Genomic DNA, 14,315 nt, shown 5'->3' with positions numbered 1-14,315 from the left:
GGGTGCTGCAAGGGACTTTTGGCGTCAGTCCCCTCCTGCTATGTATACATTAGTTACTTATTGGGGCAGTAACTTGTTCAGAGTCCCCGTTATTATCTTAGTTGCCTGTTGGAGCACGTGGCACTTCAAATATTTATCTGCTGATCTGTTGCTTGGGGAGTTTACACCTTTCCTGGAATTCGGGTCCTTGACTTGTTCCCTAGAGTCTGCATTTTGTCACTGAGGTGAGGGGAAGCTATTGGCCCTTACCTAGTAACAGAACTTTGTTAGTAGTTAATCACATCTATAAGAAACATATTCCAGTACACAGCACAATTATCAAACAAGGCAGTGAAGTGTCTTACAAACAATGGCTAAAGCATTCTAACTTTAACTGACCTCTGGTCAAGTGAAGTCTCTCTGGCTACCTTGATTATTTTAGACTGCATTTTGTTCAGGCTTCACATTGACATGTTCTGCAGTTATTCCAAGAAGCATCAGGAACTGGTCAGGCCCAAACTACAATATGGAGGTGCAACAGCTGCTCAGGTCCTTCACTCTTTGCAAAGTACTCTATGAAAGGTGGGAGGAAGAAGACGCAGGGAAGGAGGGAGACATGGAAGGAAGGAGTGACGGGGGGAAGAATATTTGTGTGTGTAAATGTGTGTGTGAGACAATATGTGTGTAAGAGAGTAAAAGAAGGAAAGAAAGAAAAGAAAATATTAACTGAATTGGTTCATAATAAAAATGTAAAGTAATGTTGTATTATAATTGGAGCCACAGAGTTGTCATTTACTTCTGAAGGACTGGTAAAGTCACATGGAGGAGGATGTATGGATTTGCTTTAAAAAATCAAGTCAAGACTAGAGACTTGTGTTTTATAATTTGATAGGCACCAGAATATCCACATGAACAAATTTTATCTCTTTGAATCTGCTATAAGACTTCCAATTCCCATTGTTATTTGATTGTTTTGGAATTTGTTTTATAGCCCAGCTAAAGATAGAGGGTTGAAACAACATTAAAAAACCATTTGGCTCCCATTACTGGTTTTGTTGGGATATTTATTTCACTTAAACAATGGAGTGTAGATTTCTAAGGAAATAGGGCACAGAATCAAGAGGTTCTACTTGTTCAAGGGAATGGGAGTGGGATATCAGCTAGGAACAATTTAGAATGGTGCATGGGAAAAAGGTCTTGGCCTAAATAGGTAAATAGTTACATGAGGGGTATTTTTAGTATTTGGTGCTGAAGAACACTGAAAAATAAGAAAGAAAACTTTGAACTTTGCCTGAGCACTTAGTGATCCTTCCAATGTCAGTGAAAGGAAATTTCATCAATCTACTTGGTACAAACTGGCAGCATAATGTTGGCTATAGGCTGGATCCTGTAATGTCTTCTTTCTTTTGATGTTCTCTGTCATAAAGGATAACACAATTTGGAGGGTCAAGGCACTGGTGAAAACAACTGTAGAAGTTCTTAAAAGATACTACAGTGGACAAATAAAAGTCAACCTTGTGTGCAAGAAAGTTCTAGAGTAAAAAAGATTCTTCACTTTTCAAAGAATGTAATTTACTCCAAATTATTATAATAATGCTCAGAAACACTGAGTTATAGTTAGCCTTTGATTATAAGAAAAAGATTCAGGGTATATTAAGGCTCATTTTTGTTATCTCTCCTTCAAAGGAAATCAGAACTGGTTTAAAAAATAGTGATATGCATTGAAGTTTTTGTATTGTCAGGGTGATGTATAGAGGGGTTACAGTTACTTATATAAGGGCGTGAGCACATTTCTTGTCAAACTTGTTACCTTCTCCCTCATTTTTCTCCCACCTTCCCTCTTCCCCAATTCCCTCCCTCTCTCCCCTGAGTTGTACCATTGGCTTACAGCACATTATCTTCTAAGTACTGCTGTTACATTGGTTCACCTTTTACCATTTGTCTCACCAATATGATGTTCCCCCTCCCTTCCCTAGTTCAGATAAACCTATATATGATACCCAGGGTACCAAAATCAAATATAGTGACAACAAGGGTAAAACCATAAGGAAGAAAAACAAAAGAAGGCATATTATCACATAGTACACTGAAAATAACAACAATGATAAACCACTTATTTCCATAACTTGGAGTTCATTTTGCTTAGCATCATCTTATATGATCATGTGTGCATAGCTATTGAGCTACTGTGATCATCTTCTAGGACTATCCTAGACATATACTAATTATTCCCAATGAGGGAAACCATAGAGTCTATGTTTCTTTGGGTCTGGCTCACTTCACTTAGTATGATTTTTTCTAAGGCTTTCCATTTCCTTATGAATGGGGCAACATCATTCTTTCTGATAGAAGCATAGAATTCCATTATGCATATATACCACCATTTCTTGATCCGTCATCTACTGAGGGGCATCTAAGTTGGTTCTATATTGTAGCTATGGCAAATTGTGCTGCATTGAACATGGTTATGCTGATGGTTTTAGTGTGGTCATGCTTGTGATCCTTTGGGTAAATGCCCAAAAGTGGGATTGCTGGGTCATAGGAGAGCTCTATGTTTAGCCCTTTGAGGAACCACCATACTGCTTTCCAGAGTGGGTGGACAAGTTTACACTCCCACCAAGAGTGTAGTAGTTTTGTTCCCTTTTGGCCACATCCCCTGCAGCATCTGTCATTAGTTTTCTTGAAAATGGCCATTCTTACTGGGGTGAGGTGGAATCTCAGTGTTGTTTTGGCTTCCATTTCTTTATGGCCAGTGAACTTCTTCATGTGGTTCTTGGCCATTTTCATTTCCTCTTCATAGAAGTCTCCCTTTAAGTCTTTAGCCAGCTTACTAAGGAGGAAGTTGTTTCTTTGAGGATTTGTTTTAGGGGAATTTAATTTTTTGAGTTCTAAGTATATTTTAGGTATCAGGCTCTTGTTTATTGTATGGCCAGTGAAGATCTTCCAATCTGAGGCTTTCTCATTATCTTGCAAGCCATGCCCTTCACTGTGCAGAAGCTCTGCAATTTCATGCAATCCCATTTGTCCAACCTTTCTATAATTTCTTGTGTTTCTGGGCCTTTATTAAGAATAAAATTTCATAGACTCTATGGTATCCCTTATTGGGAATAATTAGTACAGGTTTAGGCAATTCATAACAGAGCATCACAAGGCCCAATAGCTATACCCTTATGAACACATAAGATGATGCTAAGAGAAATGAACTCCATGTTGTGGAAACAATTGTTATATCACAGTTGTAACTACTTTCAATGTCCTATGTTTATCTGTAGCTTCTATTATTGATGATGTTCTTGTATCACCTTCCTGTGGTTGTACCTACACTATCGCTGTAATCTTACCTGGGTATTATTGGAAACAGTGTTTATGGGTATTGGAAGTAGGAAATTCAAAGGCAATACCAAATTTGAGAGACACAGGGTAAAAAAAGAGAAACAACTACAAAAGCAATACTTGCAAAACTGTTTGGTGTAAGTGAAATGAACACCTGGGGGGGGGGGGAAGGGAAAAGGGGGGAGGGAGGGGGGTATGAGGGACAAGGTAACAAACAGTACAAGAAGTGTATCCAATGCCTAATGTATGAAACTGTAACCTCTATGTACATCAGTTTTATAATAAAAACTTAAAAAAAAAAAAGAATAAAGTTTCGACCTGTGTCAAGGAGCCCATGTCTTTCTTCTGTTCCTTTCTTCAAAGTTTTCAGGATATCTTTTGAGATTTTTGATCCATTTGGATTTGATTCTGGTTCAGGGTGATATATAAGGATCTAGCTTTAGTTTTTTTATAGATGTTTAACCAATTTTGCTAGTACTATTTGTTGAAGAAGATGTGTTTCTTCCTTCCTTTTTTAAGCTCCTTTATCAAAGATTAAGTGGTCATGGGTCGGTGGGCTCATTTCTGGGTCTTCAATTCCATTCCATTTGTCATCAGGCCTGTTCTTGTGCCACTACCAGGCTGTTTTTATTACTATAGTATTGTATAGAGTTTGAAGTTTGGCATTGATATTTCTCCAGAACTCTTCTTCCTCCTAAGGATTGTTATTTCTATTAGGGGACTTTTATTGTTCCATATGACTTTTTTGGATTGCTTCTTCTATTTCATTAAAGAGTGGTGTTGGGATATTGATGGGTATTGTATTGAATTTGTAGATTGCCTTTGACAGTATTGCCAGTTTCATGATGTTAATCCTCCCATTCCAGGATCATGGGAAGATTTTCCACTTCATTAGTTTTGCTTTAATTTATTTTTTTCAGATTTCTAAAATTTTCATCATAGAGGTCTTTCACTTCCTTGGTTAAGTTTATTACTAGGTTTTTTTTTTTTTTGGCTATTACAAAAGGAATTGCTTTCCCAATTTCAGCCTCACTCTCCCAATTGTTGGCATGCAGAGAAGCCATTGATTTTTGAGGATTAATTTTATATCCTTCTACTTTGTCAAAGTTTTGGATCAACTCAAGTAACTTGGGAGTAGAGTCTATAGAGTTCTTTAAATACAAGACTGTGTCATATGCAAAGAGAGTGTTTTACTTCATCTTTCCCTATTTAGATCCCCTTTATATTTGCTTCTTGCCTTATTGCTCTGGGTAGGAATTCTGGTAATATATTGAAAAGGAGTAGAGAGTGGACATCCTTGTCTTACTCCTGATTTTAAGGAAATGGCTTTAACTTTTCTCCATTAAGTATAATGCTAGGTGTAGCTTTGTCATATACAGCCTTTATTATATTGAGGAATGTTCTATGGATTCTTAGTTTCTCCAGAGCTTTCATCACATATGTGTGTTGGATTTTGGCAAATGCTTTTTCTGCATCTATGGAAATCATCATGTGATTCTTGTCCTTGTTCTTTTTGATGTGGTGATTTATACTAATTGACTTGTGTATATCGAACCTGCTTTGCATCCCTAAAATGAATTGGTGTGATCATAGAGTATGATTTTTTGTTTTTGATGACTTGTTGAAATCGATTGGCCAGAAATTTTTTATTAATTTATTTATTGCCAAAGTGATGTACAGAGGGGTTACAGTTTCATATGTAAGGCAGTGAGTACATTTCCTATCAAACTTGTTACCTCCCCCCTCATTTTTCTCCCTACTTCCCCCCTCCCTTTTTTCCTCACCTCCTGTGAGTTGTAAATTGGATTACAGCATATAGTTTTGTAAGTATTGCTGTTGCATTGGTTTACATTTTACGTTTTTTTTCTCTCCATTTTGATGTTCCCCTTCCCTAGTTCCAATAAACTTGTATACAATACCCAGGGTCTTTGCATCAATGTTCATCAAAGAAATGCGTCTATAGTTCTCTTTCTTTGATGAGTCCCTCTCTGGTTTTGGGATTAGAGTTATGTTGGCTTCATAAAAGGAGTTTGGTATTGAACTTTCACTTTCAATTTCATTGAAGAGTTTGAGGAGTCTTAGTGTAGGTTCTGCTTTGAAGGCCTTATAGGATTCAGCTGGGAATCCATCTGGACCTGGGCTTTTCTTGGATGGGAGGTCTCTTATTGCCATGTCTATTTCATTACTTGATATGGGTCTATTTAGTTGGTTTAAATCTTTTTGGTTTAGCTTGGTCCATTGAAAAACAGTTACACTGGAACAATTTGATGGTTTCTGCTGAATGTAAGCATATTCTTATCATAAAATCCAGCAACTGTGTTCCTAGTATTTCTTACCCAAATGATTTGAAGGTTTGTACCGACACAAGCAACTACATGGGTTGTACACTAGGAAAGCTGATACAGGGAGATCCATAAGCCAAGGAGTAAGGGTGTCCTGAGAAACCTGTGAGAGCCCCATATTTTTTAAAAAAAGCCTAAACATAGATGTTTATATAATCTCTATTGATGATTGTCAAAACTAGAATGCAACTGAGATACTTTTGAGTAAGTAAGTGCATATATCTATCGTGGTAATCCAGATAATGGATTTTTATTCAGCACTTAAATGAGATATGAAGCCATGGAAAACATGATGAAATCTGAACTGCATATTGCTAAGTGAAAGAAGACATTCTGAAAAGGTGACATACAGTATGATATAGTAACATATATTATATATATACATATATATATATACTATGTATATGCATGTACACATTGTACATATACGGCATATAATAAATTACATTTGGGGGAAAAGCAGAACTATGAAAACAGTGAAAAGATCAGGATCATAGGGGAGGACGGTCAGCAAAACACACCAGATTTTTATGATACTACAGTGGTAATGTACATCATTACACATTTGTCATAACCAGCAGAATATGGACTTGGGGTTATAATAATGTATCAATGTAGATCCATTGATTGTAACAAATACATCACAATGGTTCAGGATCGTGATAGTGGAGGATGAGGATGTTTTAGGTGCATGTGAGGCCAGAGGATGTGTGGCAACTTTCAGTTCCTTCATTAGTGTTGTTGTGATCCTTATGCTCTTATAAAAATCTATTTAATGGAAAAAAGAGAATCATCTCTACCTCACATCAGAAGCAAAATTTTACTTTGATGGATAATAGAATTAATTTTAAAAGTTAAACTGCTAAGTTCCTAGAAGATAACATAGGTAATTGTATTTATCACATTGGACAGACAAAATTTGCAAGTACTGAATGCAAAAACACTGGAAATAAATATTGATCAATTATAATTTATTAAACTTAAGACCTTCATAAAAAGGTGTTATGAAAAATTCAATTGTAACATCAAAAACTTAAGATTTCTAAACCATTGGAATATTCTTTCTGACAGAATTATCTTTCTATACCTGAAACCACTATATCAGACAGAATATTAGAAATGTGACTTATGGTGAACATCTAGGGCTGTGGGATGCTATTTGGTTTGATAGTTAGGTTTAGTTGGGGTCCTTGAGACTAAATAAAGTGAGATGGACAGGCCATCCATGCCCATGTACTCCCCAATAAAATTCTGACTACCAAGTCTGACAAGACATCTTATTAGCATCACTTTTCATATGATATCACACATAGTTTCAAGGAAAATTTGCATAATGTTTGAGTGACTCTACTGATAGAGAACAACTACAACATTATGCCTACTTCTCTTGAACTCTGCTTTTACCTTTACCAACTTGAACCAGTATCCCTTCACTGTAATGGCCATAATGGCAACAACTTTTATAGGTTCTGTGTCCTTCAAGACAATCATTCAACTGAAGAGTGGTCTTTTTGAGACCTCTGAAATAACATTTTCTTCAGATAAAATAAAAATCATATTCTGTTGATAAATTTAGGTACACATGCACACACACAGATACAGACACACACACACACACACACACTTACCAGATTTGAAATTAATTTATTGCTATAGCCAACCATTTTGACAAACTGCAACAAAAGACAAGTGTGAAAATGAGAGTTATTTATATTCAGACAAATGTGAGACAAGTCTATACAACAGCCCACAGGCAAAATACGAGTGACTCTGGGAGGGAGACAAATTAGCCTAGCATTTTTAATTAAAACAGGGCCTCTTCCTGGAATGCATAGATTTTCTTCTTCACTCTCACCAAAGACAACAGCCATATATTTTAGGTGTTTCTAAAATAAAAAAAAAATGCATGCATTAAATTGGAACATATATTAAAATGCATTACTTTACCTTTCTTGGCTTTATTGGGGTTTCCCTGACACTCAACTGTAGCTGATATTTTCATAACTAAAATATCTACCTGTAAAAAGAATAGTTGATGGAAGAAACATAAAATTTGAACTGAATTTTGACTTTCTGGCCTTTTTAACACTTAGTGTCTATTTTCACCACCCAACCAAAGTGATTACAAAATATGCTGCTCTGTACAGAGAATAGCATAAAATCCATGCAATGAGAATAGGAATTAGAAGAAAGTAGTGTAATATACTGAAACTCCACTTTTCCAAGTCTGCATGGGCCTAGGTATATTGTGCCAGACATGGGAAAATGTATTACCTTGGGTACCTTTTATCTCCTTGACATAAATATTTTTAAAGTTTCATGTCTGCAATCTCTGTGTCCTTTATTTTAGGAAATTTCTTTTGGTTTTCTATCATGTTGTTTCTTTTATGTGTACTTACTTTTTTGCTGGATACTGTATATAAAATGTATAGAAAGAATAAGACCTTTGAAAAAAGATTAAGTGAAAAAGAAAAGATTGCACACATATTCATCTGAAAGTTGGAGGTTATAGGAATTCACAGACCTGGATCATGCTGATCCTATTTCCATGGCTACTGAGCCTGATCCCTAAGATAGTTAGACTATTTCTAGTCCATCTTTTATTTTATGACAGAAGACCTTGTTATAAATCTATTTCATCATAATTTTTGGACTTTATTTTTCTCCTATTGTTCTCAGACTTTTCAAGATCCCTGTTCTCAGCTGCCTATTCCAGAGTCAGGTCCATTTTGCCTGTCTTGTTTTCTTTATTTTTTGTGTGTCTTGGCTTCACTCTAGTTGGTTCTCTAGTATCTTTTTACAGACTTCAAATATATTTCTACTGGGAGCTAGCAGCTTGCACATGCGATCCTGAGGAGTCTGAGATCTAAGGCTCTTGGTTCAAAGTCAGACAGGGCAGAGACATCCATCAGACTATTTCCTCTAATTAACCAACAAAAAACTTGAAATGGAGATATGGCTCAAGTGGTAGAGTGCCAGACTTAACTACAAAAACTAAGGGACAGACAGCATCCAGATCCTGAATTCAAGCTCCCGTACTAGCACACATATAAAACATATTTGTACCAGCTTTCTATGTGCTTTAGAGGGAGAAATTGATCCTTATTAGCCCTTATTACCTAGTTTACATATATACAAAATACAAATTTTCTCATCATTAAAAAATACATTTATTTATCCAAATAAAAAATTGCAGCCTTTTATAAGATCCCTAGACTTTTGTGAAAACTATAGTTATCCACTAAATACAGTGACTTAAGAGCTCCTTATTAAAGGGGTATAAAAGAAATAAAATCTTCATTTCCCTGTGGCCAGATAAATGACATTTTATATGGATGAAATGATTTGTTATTTATAGTATAATAATGGATCTTGTTCACATGATAGAAGAAAGGGTTGGAGCTGTGATTTGAAAGATGGATATAAGAATAAGGAGATGGAAGGGTATTTCAGGAAGAGAACAACATAAACTAAGGCATGCTGCCATTGAATGATTTAATTCATACCCTGATGACTGAATAGTTTATCCTTTAATCCCTCTTTCCCTTTGTTTGTTGTTAATACTAATCAGGCTGTGTTGAAAGCTAGAGAACTCATTGGTGCATACTGTGATACACGTGTTAGTTTGACTGCTTGTGATTTCTTTGGTAGACCCAGGAGTGCAGCTTACATGCAAGTGATTGTATAACATCTTCCTAGTCCCCTGATCTGGATGTTTTACATTCAGCCCTACCTCAGGAGTGCATCATCTAATTGAACTATTTTTGTCTATTGCTCAGTTTGAGAAATCTTCTGAATATACTCTGCTTCTTGGTATTGGATGGAAACATTGGTGAATACAAACCCAATACTTAAGTCACACTGTTAAAGACTGAGAAATAACCACAGCACACTTGTCTGTTCAAGATGCTCATTTCACCTAGGTGAAGTGACTGTTTTACAGAGCTCAATACTTCTCTAACATGAGTCTCCTTAAGACGTATGAGGCATCTTGTGTAACTCCCAAGGACATCATTGAGGCCTCTGGTTTTTAGACGTTCTATGGATCAGAATTTCTGGCTAGGGGTTGGAGGGACAGACTAGCAAATATAGTGTAGTAAGAAATTTTAGTTCATGAACCCAAGTGTTCAGGGAATATTTTATGTTTTCATTCAAATCAAATTTAATTTACCTTGGGCCCCTAATTTAACATGCTAGTTGGAAATTGAGTCTCAACTGTGACTCATGATTTCTTCTATCTGTATAACTTTGGTATTTTCAAAGTTTCCAGGGATACAGGTAAGAGAGAATGCAGAGAGGATTCTGACATATTATTTACCAATGATATATTCCCTACTCATATCTACACCATCCTGTGAAGTTCCTCTATGTCTCCCATGGATTTGTGTTAAGCCTTAGAGTCTTAGCACCAAGGATTAACCCTCTTGGGATACTATTATGTATACATTTTTTCCCACTTATGAAACTTTCTACCATTTCAGGGTTCTATAAAGAGAGTACACAAACATGGTGCATCCTCCTTAGTCTTTCGTGTTTGCTTTCTCATAAGCAAAGAGGAAAGTTAAATGGCGAGTACTATGAAATTATGCAACAAAGAGACCTGTTTTTCTTCCTCTTGCTGAAAAGGAGCTTTGGGGAACTGGTAAGTATGAGATGCATTGAAACCAGGATTGGACTTTGCAATCATCAGTTGATTTGTTGAATAGATACTTGGTATCAGTTTCTAAGTAATGAATAAAATCTGCTCTATAGTCTCAGAGAGGTTCTGTTCAACTGAAGAGTAAATAATTTAGTAGAAAAATGGACTTTTTCTTTTTTTTTTCAAATTTTTATTATCAAACTGATGTACAGAAAGGTTACAGTTTCATACGTTAGGCACTGGATACATTTCTTGTATGGACTTTTTCTTTACCTGTCCTGGGGCTTGAACTCGGGGCGTGGGCACTGTCCTGAGCTTCTTTTTGCTCAAGGCTAGTGCTCTATCACTTGAGTCACAGTATCATTTCTAGCTTTTTCTGTGTATGTGGTACTGAGGAATCAAACCCCGGGCTTCATGCATGCTAGGCTCTACCACTAAGCCACATTCCCAGCCCATAAGGGACCTTTTATTAATTCTGACCTTAACTTGTGAGAGGAATACCTCAAGGACTCACACATTGGGGGTGTTTGGTCTGTAACTGTGGAAACAGATGTACAAATCTATTTTTACGCTAGATGCTTCTTATGCATGGTCTCAAACGATAGAACTACATGAAATCACTGGACATACAGGACTCCTTGCTGCAGATAAGGACGGTGACTTGACTTATCTACTTGTCCATTGGTGCCTCTTCTCTGGTGAGATACTGACTTTACCTGCATAGCTGCATGGCCTTTATCCCTGAACTATAAATGGCATGCACTCAGCATTAGTGTCAGGAGAGAAGAAAGGGTAATTGTTTCTGGGGGAATAGAATTATGTAGTGGTAGCCCTGTAAAAACAAAATAAAAAAACTCCCCAAAGCAACAATAAGAAAGCAAACTGGGAAGTAGAGTAGAATTGAGTCAAGTACGGCTGCCACACTGCAATGTAACAATCTTTTTGGCATCTTTTTCAAAGAGCTCAACACAGACATGCATTATACTCTGGTAGTTAGTCTAGAGAAAAGTGTAAATGCTTTAGCTAACACAATCTTACCTATTTTAGTTGTATATCACGTTTGTGTTGAGGCTTCTGGAATACTAATGATATAAGGTTTTTATTAATTCAGCAATGCTGCATTGTAAATCAGAAGGGTTTTTGTCCTTGGCCTATACTATTTTAATTTTCCAACCATGTGAGCAAACTGCAACTATTATTTGATAAGTATCTGAATGCTCTTCTTATCATATATAAAGTATATATATATATATCTTTCAAATCTTAGTCTTTGTGAGAGTCTTTTATGTGTAATTTTGACTTTATAATTTGTAAACTTGTATTGATTTTTCTTCATCCCTACAGAACTTCGATTTCTGTTTAGAGTTTTATCCCATTTAATGAATGTCAGGAAAATCTAATGTCCAAAGAGAGCCCTTATAAAGAGATCCATGATGACTCAAAGGTATGATATCAAAGTTACAGGTGTCTGTATTCATTTAGGGAGAAAGGGATTAATCATAAGGACAAATCATATTTAAAATACATTCATCTAAAAATGCTAGCTTATGGACTTCTGGGAAGATGGTGGAGGAGCAGCAGAGACCTAGCTGAGCTCCCTCCGACATCGCAGTTTTCTCACCCCATAGAAACTTTTACTCCAGAAAGACAGCCAAAGTAAGTTCTAAAAGTACAGGGATTCTGGCCAGGAAGGAAAAATCGACTTTGCTCATCTGAAAACACAGATTTGAGCTCCAGGCGGCGTCCCGCTGCCGCACCATGACGGTGCCGGCACAGCGCCCGGCACAGCACCCCGCACTCCGCATGGCTAAAGCACACAGCATAGACCAGGGAGAAATCCTCCAGATGGTGGCTAAGCACAGACGGGCTGAAATCGCAGAGAAAGCTTGAGTAACCCACGAAAGATATTCTCACTCGTGCCCACAGAGCAGTTTCTGGAAGGCAGCCCTTCCCCCACTGCCAGAGCAAAGCGCCATCTTTGCCACTGGCATAGGGTCAGATCAGATTGGAACTAAAGTGGGACTGGGGAAAGCGAGGACAAAGGAGCCATCTTTGAAAAGGGCAAGAGGGACCAACCAGTGAGAGATAGCTCTGCCCAGGAGAACGCCCCCTGCCCAGACGGGAGGCTCGTCCTGGGCCGCAGCTTAGCCAGAGGTGCCCTGCCCTGCCCGCTGGAATTTCTAAATTTAAAGCAAAAATGGCGAGGAGCTACCGGTGGCATGGAAACACCAGACGGGGGAACAAACAGTTCCTGAGAAAGTTGAAAGGTCCCGTCACAGAGGAAGCCCAATTCCCAGCCCGAAACGGAGCTGAATTCCATATCCAGCTCCACCAGGCGGCCGACTCGCCCAGGAGGGAGGAACCTCCCCCAGGCAAGCAACTCTCAGACTGTTAAACAAGGCCAGAGGCGCCCCCGCCCTGCTGAATCCACAGCCTATTCGAAGCCAGGCTTTAAGGGCCGCGGCCAGACAGCAGACAGAGGACCCACAGTTCCCGAGACTGCTCACATCCCCATCTACAGAGGATGACCAAGGCCTACCTGTAAGCTGTGCGAACCACAGAGACCCAGGATTGCACCAACAGGGGAGAAGGGTCAGAACAGATCCACCCCCTGCAAACTGAAAGCAAGTCAAACCAGCCAATCAGGAAAATAGACTGTAGACCATTGCAAGGAAACCAGAGACTGGGGAAAGACCACCCAAACAAGGAAGACTCCATTTTTTTTTCTTTTCAAACATTTTTTAAACTTAAATTTTTAAAAAATTTTTTCACTTCTGAAACGTCGTTGGATTTTTTTGTTTTCCATTTTTACCTGTTTGTTTTATCAAGGTTTTTTTTGTTTTTCTTTTTTTTTCTTTTTATTTTATTCTTTTAAAAATCTTTTTCTCTGTTTTGTGCATCTGTCTTCCAGTATTTTTTTTTATTTCTCTTTCTTTAAAAATTACTTTCCTATGGATAACACTTCCACTCTTTTCTGCTAACTTTCCATTGGCTATCATTTTAACCTTGTTCTTTCTATTGATTCTACTCTTCTCCACATTTCCATGTCACTGAAACTAAACCAAAATCATCACCCCCCCAATACATTTTACTTTATTCTCTTTACTACCACTAACCTACCCTCCTAACTTACTGCCAGGACCTCCAGGTTCCATTGATTCCTGGTTACTGGATAGAGGGTATCCCTGCTTAATCCGAGTGAATCAAAGGGTTTCATAGAGAAAGCCCGTCCTAAAAGAACATAATATAAGAACAAGAATTGCTCATAGGGTTGTAACTGTAAATAAGTAACTACTGAATACAGGGCCCAGGATCGGTTGTTATATTGAAATTGTATTCTTTAGGAACACCAAATCTAGTTTTATAGACAGGTATACAAGGTATCTGTATATAAGTGTGAACTTATAAGATGTACACAATAGTGCTTGGTAAGGGCTGCTTTGGGTCTTAAACGGTGCTCACAGGTGCTTGTAGATTGGCATTCCCAATCCAAAAGGGCAGAAGAAACACAAGAAAGATGGCAAACAATGGAGTCTCATCTCCCACTCAAAACAAGCAGGAAGCAGAGCAGTCAATAAAAGACATAGAAGAGAAACCTCAAAATGCTCTACAAAGTCTACTGATAAACATGTTAAATGAAAAGTTTGAATCAATACAGCAATCCTTCCATAAATTAAGAGATGATTTCATGGCCTTAACAAATAGAAAGATAAATGAAATTCAAGATTCAAATGAAAAGATAGCTACCCAGGAAAAAAATTTGAGAGACAGCACTCAAAACCAAATTAATGAAGTAAAAAAGTCCATGCAAGCCCTAAGAGATGACATGGAAATCATCAGGAAAGACCAGTCAGAAGGAAAACAGATTCAAAATCAAGTAGCTAACCTACAGTCCCAACTAACTGAAGCAGAGGATCAAATCTCAGATCGCTACAGGAGATTCAAGACTCGATCAGGAAGCCCAATTTAAGGATAATAGGTATTGAGGAAAACTTGGAGAAAGAAGGTAATGGGATATGCAA

The sequence above is a fragment of the Perognathus longimembris genome, chromosome 28, assembly GCF_023159225.1.
Source record: "Perognathus longimembris pacificus isolate PPM17 chromosome 28, ASM2315922v1, whole genome shotgun sequence".
Lineage (NCBI taxonomy): Eukaryota > Metazoa > Chordata > Mammalia > Rodentia > Heteromyidae > Perognathus > Perognathus longimembris.
This window is presented reverse-complemented; position numbering follows the sequence as displayed.